At 39.9% G+C, this 19,704-nt stretch overlaps 1 long non-coding RNA gene across 1 annotated transcript in view; it reads right to left on the bottom strand.

Moving 5' to 3' along the window:
• Nucleotides 1–19,704, bottom strand: part of LOC125616929 — a 205,242-nt gene that overhangs the window by 27,236 nt on the left and 158,302 nt on the right. The window contains exon 5 of the long non-coding RNA XR_007347711.1: nucleotides 17,788–17,968. This is a non-coding gene — a long non-coding RNA (uncharacterized LOC125616929). The remainder of the gene's footprint in view (nucleotides 1–17,787; nucleotides 17,969–19,704) is intronic.

Raw genomic sequence — 19,704 nt, 5'->3', positions numbered from 1 at the left:
CTAAAATGCTGCATCATTCCCTCTGTGATTGAGTCTTTTCACAGTCTGTCTCTGTTTCCAAAATCATTTCCTAGAATAAAAATAATTTTGTTGGTGCACTCTGGGTAAGAAATTCTTTCTCTGTACATTTAAGATCATATCTGTAGGAGACCAGAGAGAGCCTCAAGCTCTCAGAGGAAGACTACCTCACCTTAGCCTTCATGCCCTACCCAGAAGGTAGAGAGTGGTCCCAAGCCCCCTACTCCTCCTCAGTTCTCAGCATGCACAGGCTCAACATCACTTGCTGTCTTTAGGCCACCAGCAGTCATTGAATGATGGCCACTGCCACTACTGAAATCAGTTTCCCCAAGAAATTCAGATTCCCAGCTGAACAGTCCTCTTATTCCAATCCTCACAACTTTCTGTATCCCTGGTTGGCCTCCATTCCAATCCCTCCCCAACTGGCAGCTCTTCCACGGTGCCCTCTCACATGTTAGTAACATCCAAGCACATCAGCCTCTGCTCTGGGCTGCATTGGCTCTCTGTCTAACTCAAGCCTGGGTACACCCCCACCCCCCCTACCAAGGGCATGCTGCGCCTAATCCTCTGTTGTTCTTTTACACTATCTCCAAATCCTGGGCAGGGATGTTGGAAAGTTCACTCATTGCCATTTTAGCCCATTCTCCCTAGATCCTGCATAAAAACCCAGGTTTTTAATGTCTCAATTTTCAAAGACCTCAACCCTCAACTTATTGTCACTCTCTTTCCAAAAACAACTTTTAACTTCAATTTTAGTAATTTTACTACTCATATAAATGATGATTTCAACATCCTGGACTCTGGGCTCATTAACTCCTCTTACCTGTAGTCTTGATCTCAACATCTCCATCAACCACAAGCTCCCATGGTCATAAAACATACCTTGTTATATTAATTAAATGCAGACCCTTCTTCATTTTTAATTTTAGGATTTCTGTTCTCTAACATTCAACAATGCTGCTGACATAATAAAACCTTCCCTCAAACTTTTCCCCTTTCCACTGCCCCTCAGTCTTCTAGCTTCTTGCTTTTCCTCCTTATCAAATTTAAATTCCATTTTGATCTTAAATCCTTTCCTCATTCTGAACTCATTTCATACCATTCTTAGCAAAATTTGAACCCTGGACAAATTCATCTCTCCACCTGTCTAAACTTTCATCTATGCATCTAAATGTTGCTATAATAAAATGCACAGATGTGCTAGTTGCATTCATTTTAAATTCATGACTTTTAACCTCTAGTGGGTCCTTATGGCTACCCAAAATGTATGCTATATTTTTTAGTCTCATTTACACAAACTTTCATTTATTAAATGATTATAAGGCAAATCTTCAAATCTTCAAATCTCAAATCTTCAACAGCTTCCCACCCTCTTTCATTCCCAAATTATGACCTTTCTTTTGCCTTCACTAAAAATATTTAAACAATCAGATTAGGAGGGAACTTCCTTGAGTTCCCACCACCACTACATTAACTCCTCTACCACCATGGATCCCATATACAACAACTTTCCTCCTATTACTAAACATCCATGATACTGAAAAGTGCAGTCCCAAGACCATCAGCATCAGCATCACCTAGAATGTTAAGAATGCAAGTTCTCTTTCTCCTTGCATCCCACCAACATTTATTATTTGTTCCTGATGACTGCACTCTAACCTGAGTGAGATGAAGTCTTAATGTCATTTTGATTTGCATTTCCCTGATTGCTAAAGATGTTGAACATTTTTTCATATATTTTTGATCCTTTGTATTTCTTCTTTTAAGAAATATCTATCCAGTTCATTTGCCCTTTTGTTGATTAGGCTTTTTGGTTCTTTGGTATAAAGTTTCTTGAGTTCTTTGTATATTCAGTCAGAAGAGTAGATGGCAGAATTTTCTCTGATTCTGTAAGCTCTCTCTTTATGATCTGAATTGTTTGCTGTGCAGAAGCGTTTTAATCTGATGCTATCTCACTTCTTGAGCCTTCACTCAAACTTGCCCCTTTTTCACTGTCCCTCAGTTTTCTAGCCTCCTGCTTTCCTCTTTATCAAATTTAAATTCCATTTCAATCTTAAATCTTTCCTTGAAAGCATCCCCAATCCCTTATTCTATCCTCACTTCATTCCACTCTTTTAGCAAAACTTGAACCCTGGACAAAGTCATCTCTCTTCCTGTCTAAATTTTTATCTATGCAACTAAATGTTTCTATAATAAAATGCACATTATATTATCATTTTATTTTCTGAAATTTAAAAGACTTCCTAAGGAAGTCAACCCCTGTACTTTAATGTTGGAGTATTGGCTCTGTTTTCTTCTAGCAATTGCAAGGTTTCAGGTCTACTTCCTAGGTGTTTAATTCACTTTGAGTTGTCACACATTGTTGGTAGAGCTGCAAATTAGTGCAACCACTTGAAAATCAGTATAAAACTTCCTTGAAAGACTAAGAATGAAATCACCTATGACCCAGCTGTAACAGTCTGTAATCCAAAAGAAGTAAAGTCAGCACACTATAGTGATTCATACATACCAATATTTATAGCAGCATAAATGACAAATAGCTAAGTAATATAACCAACCTAGGTGTCTATCTACAGATGAATGAGTAAAAAAATATGGTACATAAACACAATAGAGTTTTATTCAACCATAAAGAAGAACAAAATTGTGTCATTTGTGGGTTAATGAATGGAAATGGAGAACATCATGCTAACTGAAATCAGCCCGACTCAGACAGTCAAGGGTCATATGTTTTCTCTCTTATGTGCAAGCTGGAAAAAGTAATAAAAATGAAATCTCATGAAAATGCGAGGGAGACCAGTAGAGTAGAGGAAGGGGATGTGGGTAGCGGGTAGGAGGGAAAGATGGGAGAGAAAGAAGAGGTACTATGGAATGAAATCAAACAAATTATGTTATGTGCATTTATGAGCATTTTACAATGATCCAACTTGTACGTTTAATTATAATGCACCAATAAAAACGAAATGCATATTATCAGATCCTCCAGACCTCTAGAATAAAACATTCTGGGGCATCTCTGTATGGGATATTGAGATACAATAAACGCTTTGGTCCAAAGGCCCCTCTCTCTCTCTTGCTCCCTACCCATTGATTGAGTGTTCCTGTCCTAGATGGCAGGGCCAGTGGGAAGTGATGAGCCATCTAGGACAGGCAGACTCAATCAATGGGTAGGGAGCAAGAGAGAGAGAAGGGCCTTTGAACCAAAGCCATTATGTGGCCCAAGGAATTACCCAACTAGGCTCCCCATGGGGAGTTCCAGTGTGGGGGTTTATAGCAAACAGAATGAGTTGCATGGGATCAAGCTGTCACTGAAAGGTGGTCACTTATTTCTGCAGCCAGTGGATAGGTGTGGAGTAGGTGGAGTAAGTCAAAAAGGTTGTATCTAGATGTCCCATAGAGAGATGGTCATCAGGAGGTAGTTGTATAAGAGCGATATCTGCATGTTGAGGAACGAAGAGGAAGTGGAGAACGGAATATTTGTCAAGGGTGGCTAGGCCCTGCTTCTGGCATGAGAAAGTCCAGCTCACATTCAAAATGGATGATGAGGCAACAAATAATTATAATAATTTACTATTATCTTCCTCCTAAAGTCAAGACTCATAAAACCAGCTGCCAGGTCCTAAGATAGGCCTCAAACTCAATAAATCCAAAACTGATTGCTACACATTTCTCAAAACTTGTGCTCCTGGGCTGGACATATAGCTCAGTTGGTAGATTGCTTGCCTTGCATGCACATGTCCCTGGGTTCTATCCCCAGCACCAAAAAAAAAAAAAAAAAAAAAATGCTCCTTCTCCAGTCTTTCTAAATCAGTCAATGGCAGCTCTGTCCTTCCCACATGGGGTCATCTTCAGTTCTCTGATTCCTCTCTTTCCCTCGTACCTCACTCCAATCGAGGGAGTCAAGACCACTCTCATTGGCCTCACAATCCCATGCTTGTCCCATTTCAGTCTATTCTTACTTGACAGCCAGGGAGATACTGGTAAGGTACGTCATCTCATATCACCTTCTCACACACAAATATCCAAAAGATTCATGTTTACTCAGGGTAAGAGCCAAGGACTTGATAGAGCTTGACAGGGCCCACCAGTTCTAGTCTGCTTTTTAGCTGACTTCATCTCTTGGTACTCTACTCAATGACTCCTCTGTAATCACAGTGAGATCCTTGCTGCTGCTCTTCACATCAAAGCTTGTGCCAGACATCTTCTGATCATCACTCCAGGTAAACTCTCCACCCTTCTCAGCAATGCTGGGTCCTGGAAAGTTTAACTCCAAGATGCACTGCAATGGTCTCCCTGGCCTTCTCCTTCAAGGTGGTTTCAGACAGTGGGGAGCCCAGCAGGACTGAGGAGGGATCAGAGGGAGGTTGAGGTCTTTACTCCATTGCTTGTTTCCTGAAGTGTTTGTACAGGTGCTGCAACCCTCCACCCAAGGTCATGGCTCCTCTCAACACAGCTGTCTATTACTCCAAGTCCCCGTAACCACCCACCTGTCACTCACTCAGACTTTGTGATGGCATAGTACTTCATAGACCCAGTCTCCTGAATATCACAAAGCCCCTGTGTTTCCTTACAACCTACCCACAACTTCATAAATAATCATTTTTTCAACTTTTCAAAAGATTTAATTTGAAAATGTCACTTGTCACTCTTGGTGATGCTGGGTCTTCACATTGGCTGTTTCCTCTGCCAATGTAATGTACTCCTTTTCTAGTACATCCCATACTCTCTGCCTCTTACAAGTTTTTGTTTCAATGTCATCTTCTCATTGAGACCCTTCCTCTTCACCAGCTAGAAATTTCACTTCTCCTCTCTCCCTTTTCCCTGTATATCTTTCCTACTCTATTATATTTCATGGTACTCACTATGTTTCAAAGTACCCACTTGCTCATTAATTTGTATAGTTTATTGGCTATCAATCCTACTGGAAAAGAGAATTCCCAGGGACAGGAATTTTTACTTGGTTTTATTCTCAGCTACACCACAAATACATAAAACAGTACCTAGTTGCAAGTAGTCATCATGCAATAAACATTTTTTGAATTCGTAAAAAAACAAAAAACCAGACACACCAATAACCTCTCTCAAGCCCCTACAAGATTAACAAAGCTTGAGGATTTTGCAAGCTCTAGTAAATGAGTCTGATCAGTTTACTCTTGTCCAAACTCTGGTAAGTCTTTAACTAGATATTTATTGACTCTCACCATTAGAGACTCAAGATTTCTATTTGAACAGGCAAAGTCTCAAAAAGACAGACATGCTCTTCAAACTCTACTTTTAAAGTACAGGTTATAGTCCATAAATCATTTCAGTTGCTTAATCAGACATAAAGCCAGGTCTGAGAAGTGTTCAGTAGTATCAGCTTCAGTTTGATACATGTGATTACTTAGTGTTTTCTATCTCTTGGCAGCTTACTGATCCTCTATTTTGTGAATTTGTAGGAGAAAGTAATTTTTTACTCAAGCAATTTTGCATGGATGATTTCCCAATATCTCAGTGCAGTTATTCCTGAGAGTTGTAGAAAAGCCAATAGCCCTGCATCTCATTCAGACTTTGGGTCTGTAATTCACTCTATAATTTTCTTGTTCCTTTAGTTCATCTTTCCCTCATTGAAATTGGGAAACTTTTTATTCTTTTGTGAATGGAGCCCTCTTGACATGAACCTACCCAGGATCCAGGTACATAACCCATAAATAATTTAAAGTTAAAAACCCATCACTCTGATGATTTCACTTGCATCTGGTTCTTAGATGGTCTTTTTCATGTGAGGATCTGACAATTTTTATCATCATTGTTGGAAAATGATACCTAACTTTCTGCTTCCACTCTGGCCTGATTTGAAAATATTCACCACTGTCTTAAACAGTGAAAATTCACTTGTTTCAACAGAAGATCAAATTATTCTTTCCAAGGTTGGTGTTTTGTGTTTAATATCTTTGCAGTGATTCATGTCTTTTACACCCTGGCAGAGATAAAGAATAATGAGAAGGCAATATCTAAAGTTGAAATTCAATTCATATGCCAGCCTTGCATCCCTGGAATGAACCCCACTTGATCTTGGTGACTATTTTTTTAATATGTTTTTGTATGTGATTTGACAGAATTTTATTGAGAATTTTTGCATCAATGTTCATCAGGGATATTAGTCTGAAATTTTCTTCCCTTGAGGTGTCTCTGTCTGGTTTTGGTATCAGGATGATACTGGCTTCATAGAATGAATTTGGAAGGGTTCCTTCCTTTTCTGTTTCATGGAATAATTTGAGGAGTATTGGTATCAATTCTTTTTTGTAAATCTTGTAGAACTTCGCTGTGAACCCGTCTGGTCCCAGGCTTTTCTGGGTATCAAACACAATATCAGCAGAGACTGCAGTTGATATCTTTTGTTATTTTCAGTTTCACAGAAGGATTAATAAGTCCTTGGTTTATTTTAATGTCAGGTGTTTCCTTGGCAGGAATCTGCAATCTTTTAAAAAATCTGAAATAGGTATTTAATAAGTGACCAATTGCTCAACAATTAAGGTTACTGGTTGCCATGTATAATAACAACTTTTAACTTCTTTTCTGATTCATTCCTGAAAATGTGAAATACACACAAATGTAAACTAAAAGAAAGGAAGACTCACCCTTATTCTCATATAACAGGTAGGAAGATTTATCACAGATTCGCTGTGAAAGAAGAAGCACTTGCTGCCCAGCTGCAAGAACTGTGCCTGACTGACAGGCTCCAGCTGTTAACTCCTTTGGCCTCTGTCTCAGCTTTCAAGGTCCTGCTCATACAGAATGGATCCCAGCTGATGACTGAGCAAGGCCATGGTACCAAAGTCAAGAAGGTGATGAGAAGCTGAAGTACGCAGAGGTCCAGCCATTTCTGCCCCATGTAGCTGCCTCTAATGGGCAATCTGCCCCTAAAGCTCCATTGCTTAGTTGAGATAGTCCATTCTGCATCAGGTAGTTCCCCTGCTTAATCCGCTTTCGTCTTCCCTCCCCTTCTTTCAGATTTTTATTGGGATGAGGTACACATAACATAAAAGTTAACATCTTAACCATGTTTAAGTATATAGTACATTAGTTTTAAGTATTTTTACACTGTACAACCAATTTCCAGAACCTTTTCGTCCTGAAAAACAGAAACTCCATACCCACTAACCAACTCCCATTTTATTACCCTCCAACTCCCAGAAGCCGCCATTCAACTTTCTGTCTTTATGAATTTCACTACCTCATGTAAGTGGATCATATGATTTTGTCTGTCTTCACCGGCGTGTTTCACATAGCCAAATGTTCTCGTGGTTTACCCATGTCATAGCACGTGCAAGAATTCCCTTCCTTTTCAAGGCTAAATAACATTTTCTTGTATGTATATACTACATTTTTGTCCATTTGTCTGTCAATGGACACTTGGGTTGCTTCCATTTGAGGGCTATTGTACATGATGAAGCTATGAAGATGGATGAAAAAATCTTCTTAAGACTCTGCTTTCAATTGTTTTGATATATGCCTAGCAGTAAAATCATTGGATCATATGGCATTTCTACTTTTAATTTTTTGAGGAACTGACATACTGATTTCCATAGTGACTGCACCATTTTATAGTCCCACTGATGGTGCATAACATTATTAACATATTATTTCCCGTTTGGGTTTTTTTGTTTTTGTTTTTGTTTGATAGTAGCCATTCTAATAGGTGTGAGATGATACCTCCTTTGATCTTCCCTTCCCTAAATATTGGTGATGTTAAATATATCTCCATATACTGGTTGGTCATTTGTATATCTTTTCTTTCAGTTGAGCTATTTGGAATGTTGTTGCTGAGTTGTAGTTCTTCTAGGTTCTGAACATTAACCACTTATTAGATACATTTGCAAATATTTTCCCATAGGGTGCCTTTTCACTATGTTGATTGTATTTTTTGAAACACGATTTTTTAAACATTTTTGTTGCAGTCCAATTTTTCTATCTATATTTTTGTTGCCTGTGCTTTGTGTTCATAGCCAAAATACAATGCCATCAAGCTTCTTCTCTTGGTTTTCTCTTCTTTCTCTGTGTCCTTTGGTTTGTTTATTGCAGTACTAGAGATCAAGTCTCCAGGGCCTCAAGCACACTAGGTCAGTTTTGTACCACGGAGCTACACCCCCAGTCTCCTCTGTGTTTTATTTTAAGAGTTTTATACTCCTAGGTCTTTTGTGTAGGTTTTTGACCTATTTGGGGTTAATTTATGTGTATGATGTAAGATAAGGATACAAATTCATTTTTTGTATGTGGATATTGTTTCACCAAAACCATTTGTTGAGGTCCCAATATTTTTTTCATATTCTTAAAACCACCAAATAACCCAACCAGCACACCCTACATCTGATATGAAAATTTTGCACCTATCCACCCAGTCCTGTCCCTGCCTTCCCTTTTCTCTCTTCTTCTCTCCCTACACATGTATATACACACACATATTCCCACACACTCACAATGCTTAATAGGATACTTTTGAATGTAATATATTGCATGTGTTTCTTTTTTCATTAGATAATTTCAGTACCATCAAATTTAAAAGTTCTATAGTGACTTATCATGTGGAAGTACCATCATTGACTCAACCAACATGTTGCTTTTAATAACCATCTGTTAAAAGATTAGTTCATTCTAAATCCCTTTCCCTTGAGAAGACTGGTCTATGAAAATGTTAAGCTTGAATCAGAAGAAAAAAATTATTGGAATTGATTATTGTTCCAGTTATTTTTATTTTCATTCTTCCTTTACATGCTTTTGTGTGATACATGCAAAAAATTAATTTTCTATGTCGTACATTACAATAGAATTTTCTAGACTCTTCATAAGATGCTCCATGACAACAAACAAAGAATACATTTCATACAAGCCCAGTTGGGGGTAAAGAAGTTTTGATACCCTGAATGGCAAAGCTATTTATTGCTTCAGTTATTACATTTGACCTCGAGGCTGACCAATGTAAAGAAGCCCATTTTCCACCAACCTCCAAGTTCTCTCTGCCCTGGAACTCCAAACTGCAGGACTACTAACATCACGGTCTGCTAAAACTCTGAAAGATTCCTGATCCCAGGGCAGGAGCAACTGCAGTCAGAGAAAAACCATGGGGGACCAAAAATCAAATTCCCTTGTGGCCTCTTATTTATTGGTTTTATAACTTTAGTTATAGCACTAGAGCATTCTGAGCATCCTTTGCTCCCATCTCTAAATTAGCAGTAATAATTACTTTCTGCTTAACATCGTTGTGGGCTTTAAATAAGATAAAATGTGGGGGAAAAATTATAAACAGAAGGCATCACACAAATTTCAGTTGTCATTTTTAATAATTAGCAAGGGTGGTACAAGTATGTATGCAAATAACCAATGACATTGGTGCCGTTGGCTCCTTGGGAAAAACAGGATGGGAGGCAAACCTCAATTCTAACGTAGAATAAACAATTCACTACAGACACTCACACATGTGTCAAAGTGGGCTAAGGCTCCAAAACACCATTATTAATTGATTGGCTACAAGTTTCAGTCCAATATGTGGCAACTTCGAAGTATTATGGAGTGTCCACCACCAGCTATCAGAGACTTGTTGAAACTTTACACAGCCAGGGGTGACCAGCTGGTCTAAGTATTGCTTACCCAATAAATTCCAAGAAGGCTTGGCATAATCCACCAGAGAACAAGCAAATGCCTTCAGTCATTTTTTAACTGCCTGCAAGTGAAGTCTCTGACTCTGAGATATGCCTCACATAGCCTCAGGAGATGTAAGAGCCTACATGCAGTCACCCAAGGACAGATCCAACCTGGGACTGGACATCCATCAGCATCCTTATTCCCTGAGATAAAAACAACTATCTGAGGAAGCTTCTCAACCATCTCCCCCAATGTGAGCACTTCCTTCCCAACCTGCTCCCACTAGAATCAAATGCTTCTGAAACCAAGGACCTCCAACTCAAAGTTTTCACTTTTGAATACAATTTAAAGAGAGTGTTCACCATGGTCCCTCTCCATGATTATAAATACCTGTGCCCTTAATCTAGGTAAGAATGGAGTAAGCTGTTTTCTGGTTCTTACATTGCAATACTCAAAGTACCACATTGTTTAGTTTTTAATCATAAAGAACTAAAGTCAGAATAAAAGACCCAGCCTGCTTCTGAGGGAAGGATCAAGGCTTATGCAAAAAGAAAGTCAGTTGACATTGTTGATGACTGTACAGCACTACATCAAACGTGCCCCAACCCAGCTCAAAATCTTCTGGCAGCTTTGTGGTGAGGGGAGTTAATACTTACTTACTGAAAAAAGAAATATACTTCAGTGGAGAAAAAAATAGTTCGTTGGTGGAGATCAGAACCTCTGCTTTCCAAGTTCCTAGGCTTTCGTTGGTAGAAATAAAAGAAGGTAAACAGAAAAGGGGGCAGGAAAATAACTAAAATGCTATTTTATGTTCACAGAGATAATGGTTAGTCCACGTTGCAAGCCTGAATAAGGCTGAAAGGATGTAGCTAGCATCATTAGCAAGAAGTCGATAATCTGTCTCTGGGGTTCGTCAACTTCATTGTTATATAAGCATAATCCTTCCACTGTTTCTGTGGAAAAGTACCCTGTAGAAAGTCAGTTTCACAGTTCCACCCTAAATTTTTTCCCAGGGCCCCATCCTGCCATCCTCCGTCACCTCTGTTAGCTTACACCTTGTGTCCTCCGGTCCCTCATTTTCCATCCACTTCTCCCTCTGACAGGCCCAGACTCCTTCACGCTGAGCAGAATTCTTTTGATAATTTGAACAATGGCCCTGATATCCTCAAACAGAAAGAACATATTTCTGTTTGTACTTCACTGGTTCTTGCTGTGAGACTTTCCACCACCGATCACCTCCTTGAAGTGGACTCCCTTCTCCTCAGCTTCTGCAACCACACTCTCTCCTCACTTACTCCCTCCTTCTTCACTGTTCCCTTTCAGACTCCGTCTTTAGTTTTCGATTCCCTCATCATCCCTCATAACTGTGGAGGTGATCAGGTTCTGTCCTGAGCCATCAGCTCTAATCCACCTACCAACCGTCCCTGGGCCACGTGATGGTGGTCATCCTCAAGCTCAGCACCCTCTATCGGGTTCCAGTCCTCTGCATCTGACTTCTCGTGTCCTGCAGGCCCCTAAACAGGGCACACTTGGACCCTCCCACGTCTGATCCTCCTCTGTCTCCTCCTAGCTCCAGCCCAGTCACCATGACCATGCACCTCACAGCCATGCTAGGCACACTCCTTCACCTTCTTTTTTGTATCTAGTTAGCTGCCACCTTATAAATTGCCCCCTTCATTTGTCTAGAAATCCTCTTCGCTGTTATTTATTTCAGTTCACGCTCTTTTTTTTCCTTTTTATTTATTTATTTATTTATTTTTAAAAATTTTTTTATTGGTTGTTCAAAACATTACAAAGCTCTTGACATATCATATTTCATGCATTAGATTCAAGTTGGTTATGAACTCCCAATTTTACCCCAAATACAGATTGCAGAATCACATCGGTTACACATCCACATTTTTACATAATGCCCTATTAGTAACTGTTGTATTCTGCTACCTTTCCTATCCTCTACTATCCCCCCTCCCTCCCCTCCCATCTTCTCTCTCTACCCCATCNCATTAATCAGATTAGCTATTTTACTTTTCTGATTAAAATCTGAACGTTTCTTTCCCAGAGAATCCAGAATAAGTTCAGACTTCTCATTTTAACTTCCATGAACATTATAACTTGGTGTATCTATGTTTACCTCTATCCCTTCATCACGCTTGAAAGCCATCTCTTCCCCAGACACATGGGACAGTTGTGACTCCCTAAACACACCCTGGTGCACCCTCAGCCTAGCCCACATTGCTATCACCTTTATGTCTCTCTCTCTCTCTCTCTCTCTCTCTCTCTCTCTCTCGGTTAGGAGCTACCTACAAAAATTTAACCTTGAAATCTTCTGGAAACTGTCCTCTTTCCCCTGAGTCTTATTTAGAGATTCCCCCATGTATGAAAACAATACCTTGGGGATCCTACCTCTGTGTGTCACTACATCAAAGTTTTTACCACTCTGTTCTATTTGTGCTTCTTAGTTAGCTGTATTCCCTTCTCCCCAAATCTAGTACCATAAACTCCACAGGTGCAAGGATTTTTCTGCCTTCACTCCCCACCATGCCTGGCACACACTGAGTATTCAGTACTCAGTGTGAGTAGGAGGAAGGAAAGGAAGGAAAAAAAAGAGTGGAGTGAGCAGGAAGGTAAGATGGACGAAGCGAGGGAAAACAAGCTGTTCATCCACGAAGGTCCCCAGTTCTTTCTCCCTCTCCTCTGAAAGCTTCTAGACCCGTTCTCCTGTCTCAGGAGACATTGTTATATCCTCCCAGGTAGAGTTCATGCCTTCATTTCCCTGCACACATTCTCCCGGGCAGCTCTGCTTCTGCACAACATACCCCCAGTTGAACCCCTGCTTTCTGCTCCTTTATTATCCACCGTGATCTACAGGTCTTCACAAGTGGTCATTTTGAATTCTGGAGAGATCTGTGCCCTTTGACTTTTTGTGGTGACTCTACCATGAGGGGAACAGAATGACAACAGTGAAATGAGTTAGAAGAGGAATTTGTGCTTTTATTTTTACTGTTCCCTTGTAACTCCAGGATTCACCAAATAAACATATTTTGAGTACCTGCTCTTTTCCTGACAGTGCATTATTCACAAGAAGTACTAAAATTCATAAGCCATGAGCCTGACTTGGAAGTAAACTCACAGATCAGGGGAGTCTTTCAACTGACTTTTTTTTTTTTTAACCTACTTCATGCCAGGCAGTGTCCCTGCTCTGATGGAGGTGACACTTTACTAAGGAAAACAGACAATAATGGGCCACAATGGGTCAAAGAATGGAGAAAAGCAAGGGAAATCAGCTACTCACTGATGTTCAAGACAGAGGTGACTGCACACATCTTGGAGCAGGATGGTGAAGGTGGTGAAAAGTACTGATTCCAGTAGAGCCAACTGGATCCACCCATTAAAGAGAAAAATGGACCAGATTAAAGGGCAAGATTATGACACCACTAATTTTTTATCTGAGAAAAAAAAAAGTTGACCTTGCTTCAGTTGAAAAAGTCTTGCAGGAGGAGGAGTTTTATTCAGTGAAATAAGAAACAGGAAATCCAAGACAAATAATGGAGAGATTTGAAGGTTAAGAAGAGAGGAGAACTAATTGTCTTAGAAAGTGTTTAATAATCTATCACCCCTGTAGATTGAAGGTATAAAGAAGATGAGAGATAAATGTTTAGTTCAAGTTTTGGTACCTTTGAGATGCCTAGAGATAATAACAGTACACATTTATATAGTAATTCCTATCTGCAAGGCACTAGGCTAAGTGTTCTGAATACATTCATTTATTTAATTCATACAATAACCTTTTGGAGTAGGTTCTATTATTATCTCCATTGTATCTCTGAGGATAAAAAAGCACAGAGAAGGTAAGGAATTTGTACCAATCATTCAAGTTGGCTGGTCAAGTTGACATGCAAGATTCCAGAGTCTATGCTCTTCTTCCCTGCCTCCCGTCCTACATTTGGGTGTGCAGCTGAATATATGAGTATGTCATTCAAGAAAAGACCTAAGGCATCAAGGTGACACACATCAGCATTTCAGTGATATTTGAAGCCATAGGACTGGTGAAGTTATGTGGCAAGGGAGTATAGACAGAAAAAGAGATCCAGATGCAAAACCCTCCAGTGTGTAGAGCCAAGAAAATGAGGAGGCTTTGGCAAAGGAGACCAGGGACTAAAAAGGATGTGCAGATAGGGGAGGAAGAAAACCTAAAGAGTAAAGGCCCCAGGGTTCAAGTGCAATTGTGCCTTTCCCATGACCTCTGCCTCAGAGATAAGTCTACAGGTGATGACCTCACACAAGAGGAGGAAAAAACATCCCTTATGTGGGACTTTGGGACCTGAAAATGAGTCTCAGCATCTCTTGGAAGGCCTTATTTGTGGAAACACCTATCCTTGTTTATTAATTTTTTCATTTATGAGGAAATGAGAAGCAAGTCTTTAGGGAAAGAGGAATAAAATAGATGCATATAATTAACAAAATGAGAAGGTCCTGAGAGTATGCTGACCCTAACTTCAGATGTCCCTGAATCCTAGGCTTTTAATAGCAAGAGATTCCTTTTTACCTCTCCTGCCTACCTCTTCTTAACGTAGCTCAGATTTGGTTTCCATCACATGCAGGTGCAAGATTCCAAATAATTCATACTCTACCATGACAAGGACCTTGCAAACAGACACCAATGATACCATGTAAGGGATTCAGGAAAAAATACCTTCCTGTGCAAAATCTAGCCTCACACACTAGCTGTGGCTTATGAAACTCCCAGTGAATATGAAAGGGATCACCATTTATACCTTCTCTAGCCCTAAACTGTGTGTCTTTAAAATGTTTTCTCTTTTAGATAGTCAGTTCTTGGGCACTGGCAAAAAGCTTATTTTTCCTTACAGTGAGAATAGGAAGAGATATCTCTTCCCAGAATATACACATTTGTGTCCAAAATACTACTGTATAGATCTTTGCTCCAGTGTTAGGTGGAGATAATGTTACATACAAATAAAATATTTAGAAATATTAAAATTATGATTAAAAATAAACCTGTGGGGTTTGGAGTGTGGCTCAGTGATAGAGCACTTGCCTGGCACGTGTGAGGCCTGAGTTCGATCCTCAGCACCACATAAATAAATAAATAAATAAATAAATAAAAAGATCCATTAACAACTAAAAAAAATTAAATAAATAAATCTGTAAGGCATAGAAATATGGACAGTTGAACTAGAGACAGGCATTGGATTGGGGATAGAGGACTAAAGGCTAGGAGTGAGGTAGAAATCACAGAGTGCTACAGCAAACAGAAGTAAATCAGGTACAAAGAGCAATACCTGAAAGCGGCAGGCAGCTGCTGAAAGAATCATGTCCAGACTGATAGAGAATGTCTGGGAAAGAGAAAGACTCACTCACGGAAATAGCTATTAAGGAAATTAATTATTGCTCAATCTGTCAGACAGGCATTCTCAACTGGATTATGAGGTTCAAAGAGATTACACAGAGAGGAACAAATGCCGTTAGTTATCAGAGGTTCAAAAAAAGAAGGACTGCCAAGATTCAGATTAGAAGCAAGAATGGAAGAAAAATGTGATATGAAAAATTAATGTCTTTAAGACCTAACTCTCTATTCCATACAAAGCTTTTATTTCCAACTAGAAAAATAGCAAGATGTTGTTCTTAAAATTTAGCAGCCAAAACAGAGATATTTAATAGAATGTGTGTGTATAATATCTCTCATGTTATATAAATTATATATACAGTGTGTGTGTGTGTGTATATATATATGTATGTATTCTTGTGTGTGTATATGTATGTGTGTATAAAATATGTTCTATAAACATATTACTAAAAAAGGAACATGACGAGGAATCAAGGTGCAGATGACAAGGTTGTCACTTGCAGTGAAGGGATACTTACAGTGAGAACATCACAGGGATAGAACCAATAGTAAATTCTTATACTCATTCCACTGTTGGAACCTATCAAATACTTAGTTTTAATCTTTGTGTTTCAATTTTTCTTTTCCAAGCATGCACAGCAGATTCACAATCTATGGAAGGCTCATTCGTTTAATTATCTGATGGCTCCCAAGGTCCTCCCCATTTCTCTTTTATTACCCGTTGAGAGATCTTGCCTCAAGCAATTCTCCAATCAGAGTGTAGAAAAACTGTTCTAAAAAAAGGAATCATAATGATTTTCAAAATATCAGGTTCAATGTGATTCGAGAAATTTGAAGTGTTGACCAGAGAAGGAAAGAGCTGGAAAGGAATCTAAGGGTCATTAGGTATAAAATCCTCCTTTGTTCATAAATGAACTAAGGCCCAGATAAGCCAGAGTCTAGACCAGGGCCACGCTGCTGCTGCAATTGTAAACCTGGAAAGAGATCAGGAGTATTCCACTCCCAGCCTCATCTTCTTGTGAAAAACTCCTTCTGGGCTTTGAGGGCTTTGGAATCCAGGTATTAATACAGAGGTGATTAATTCAAGAATCTCAACAGTACATACCCTATTTGTGAATGAAACCAAACAACTTGATGAAGGCTAAAAGAGCAGGGTAAAATTGTAAATAGTAATAATAGTGTTCTATAGCTAGACTTTTATGTTCTAATGTTACATGTACCACATGGGTGATTACTATGAAGTTACCAAAAATCCCCATTCATTAAAAGTTCAACCAAAATGACAAGAAAAAAAAAAGAGTAGTGGAATTTGGGAGCAATTGGTGGCAGGCAAAGGGTATCCAATCTAAGGGTGCCCTGGACCTTTTCCACTGCACAACACATCTTCCTCCAAGAAGACAGCTGAAAAAAATGTAAGGCAAGCTTAACAAGTATGGCACATTTTCTGTATGAAATCCAGGAATTGTTTTAAAAAGGAAAAAAGTTTTTTAAATTAGGTAAACAGAGGAACTATGTAAATAGATTTCCCTGATATCCCTGAAGATCCAGGGAAGTGCTCACCCCCTTGAGCTCTAGTACCTCCTTCCTTCACATGGGGTTCTCATGAGGGAGGAAGATGTCAGCTGTCGACAAAGAGGTCTAAAATCCCAGGTGAGGTCTCTTCCACGGAATTCAAGAAAAGATGGAAAGATAGGAAAGTCCCTGTAGGAAGACAGATAAGAGACAAAGCCTGCAGGAATGTTGGGAAAATGGAAGGGAATGTGGAGGACTGAGAGCATCCAGGGATGAATCAGGTAAGGAGGCTCATGGGTCGTCTGCAGCCCTGCCCAGGTGGAAGGAGAGAGCAAGGAAGCCAACTAGGTCTGTCTCAAAGGACCATTGCATGAGGAAACCTGGGGCTTTAACTTAACCTGGACCACCAGTGAATGTGAATCCTGAGTGCCAACTCTAAGCCATTTGAATATCATGACAAATGAAACTAAAAGAAATAGGGTGTCTGCCCTGAGGAGCAGAAACAATGGGTCTACTTTCTTCTCAATACATTAACCTTCAAGGAAGTAAACTGGCTTTAAGGACAGCTAAAGCAGCAGCTTCCTGAAGCATTAAAAAGATTAAGGGAAAGAATATTGGACTGGAGCAGAGAGGAAATTATTTGCCTGTCTCAGAGAAGACATTTCTGTTGTTATTGCCCCTATAAACCATTTTCACCCTTAGCTCCACATCAGGCTAGGCTGATGGGATTTGTTGAAGCAATATATCAAATTAGTCCTGTTGAGGAAACTCCGGAGAAAACCCTGGAGCCAAGGAGTGCCCTGAAATTTATCTAAGTGACAGGACACTGAGAGCAGCAAATAGAACCCTTTCTTTGCCATTGTGCACATCCTAGACAAAACAGTGCTAATTAGAAGAAAACCTGTGTTGTTAATTCCAGAGAAAAAGGGAAGATTCCCAGTGTTAACCAACGGACACTTAAAATTCTTATAAACAGACATGAAATTGGATGAAAATGTCTTGCCATGAACACCAATCAGAAGTAATGTTAGGAAAATAATATGAAGGCTATCATGATGGACACTGTCCCCATTGAGTAGATCAAGAACCAGCAAGATGTCCAAAACATTACACGACCATCTACTGAGCTTGGAGGGGAGAAGATGCAGATATGAGTGAACTCTGAGGAAGGCAGGAATGAGGTCGAGGAAAGCCAGCCACAAGACACATCCGAACATTCTCCATGTAATGCAGTCAGCTTTAACAGGCTCCAGCCAAACTCTTCTACTTACTCATACAGACCCTCTGGATGGTTCACAGAGCGCATCTTCTTCACGGGGACTGACATAGCGCTTCTTCCTCCTCACTGTTCATGGATCATGTCTGTTGGGCTGGGTTCCCAAGAATCAGACTCTAAGACAGAGTTAGTTCCACGTGAAGAATGTTGACTAGGAGAGCCCATGGGTTCAACAGCTGAGAAAAGAAGGAAAAGGAAGCTTGAAATGGCAGAGGACGCCAAGTCATAACAGTGACAAAATCGAAGCCTTGACAGTTCCTTGGGCAGCTCTGAGTTAAGACTGCCCTGTCAGAGATGACCTCAGTTGGGCCAAGATATCCGGGATTTTGTACCTTCACAGCTGAGTGGGCCAATCCAGGAGTGGGTACAATCCCAGGCAGGGCAGCCCACTGTTGCTCTGGAAGTCCCTGAAGGGACTGGCAGGTGGAGGCTGGTGCTGACCACCTTCCCCATGATCTGGACAGTCATCACAAGGACTACTACGTGCCCAACCTACATTTTCAAAAGATGCAGGAAACTTCAGAAAACAAGTATGGAGAGAAATAGAAGAAGATCTTAGAAGATAGAAAAATATACCCTGTTCATGGATAGGCAGAACTAACATCATCAAAATGGCGATATTACCAAAAGTTCTCTATAGGTTTAATGCAATGCCAATCAAAATCCCAACGGCATTTCTTGTAGAAATAGAGAAAGCAATCATGAAATTCATATGGAAAAATAAAAGACCCAGAATAGCAAAAACAATGCTAAGCAGGAAGTGTGAATCAGGCGGTATAGCGATACCAGACTTCAAACTATACTACAGAGCAATAGTAACAAAAACAGCATGGTACTGGTACCAAAACAGGCGGGTGGACCAATGGTACAGAATAGAGGACACAGAAACCAATCCACAAAACTACAACTATCTTATATTTGATAAAGGGGCTAAAAGCATGCAATGGAGGAAGGATAGCATCTTCAACAAATGGTGCTGGGAAAACTGGAAATCCATATGCAACAAAATGAAACTGAATCCCTTTCTCTCGCCATGCACAAAAGTTAATTCAAAATGGATCAAGGAGCTTGATATCAAATCAGAGACACGCCGTCTGATAGAAGAAAAAGTTGGCTACGATCTACATACTGTGGGGTCGGGCTCCAAATTCCTCAATAGGACACCCATAGCACAAAAGTTAATAACTAGAATCAACAAATGGGACTTACTCAAACTAAAAAGTTTTTTCTCAGCAAAAGAAACAATAAGAGAGGTAAATAGGGAGCCTACACCCTGGGAACAAATCTTTACTCCTCACACTTCAGATAGAGCCCTAATATCCAGAGTATACAAAGAACTCAAAAAATTAGACAATAAGAGAACAAACAACCCAATCAACAAATGGGCCAAGGACCTGAACAGACACTTCTCAGAGGAGGACATACAGTCAATCAACAAGTACATGAAAAAATGCTCACCATCTCTAGCTGTCAGAGAAATGCAAATCAAAACCACCCTAAGATACCATCTCACTCCAGTAAGATTGGCAGCCATTATGAAGTCAAACAACAACAAGTGCTGGCGAGGATGTGGGGAAAAGGGTACACTTGTACATTGCTGGTGGGACTGCAAATTGGTGCAGCCAATTTGGAAAGCAGTATGGAGATTTCTTGGAAAGCTGGGAATGGAGCCACCATTTGACCCAGCTATTCCCCTTCTCGGTCTATTCCCTAAAGACCTAAAAAGAGCATGCTACAGGGACACTGCTACATCGATGTTCATAGCAGCACAATTCACAATAGCAAGACTGTGGAACCAACCTAGATGCCCTTCAATAGACGAATGGATAAAAAAAATGTGGCATTTATACACAATGGAGTATTACTCTGCATTAAAAAATGACAAAATCATAGAATTTACAGGGAAATGGAT

The sequence above is a fragment of the Marmota marmota genome, unplaced genomic scaffold (genome assembly GCF_001458135.2).
Source record: "Marmota marmota marmota unplaced genomic scaffold, marMar, whole genome shotgun sequence".
Taxonomy (NCBI): Eukaryota; Metazoa; Chordata; class Mammalia; order Rodentia; family Sciuridae; genus Marmota; species Marmota marmota.
The sequence above is the reverse complement of the archived record's forward strand: the minus strand, read 5'-3'. Positions and strand labels throughout refer to the sequence as shown.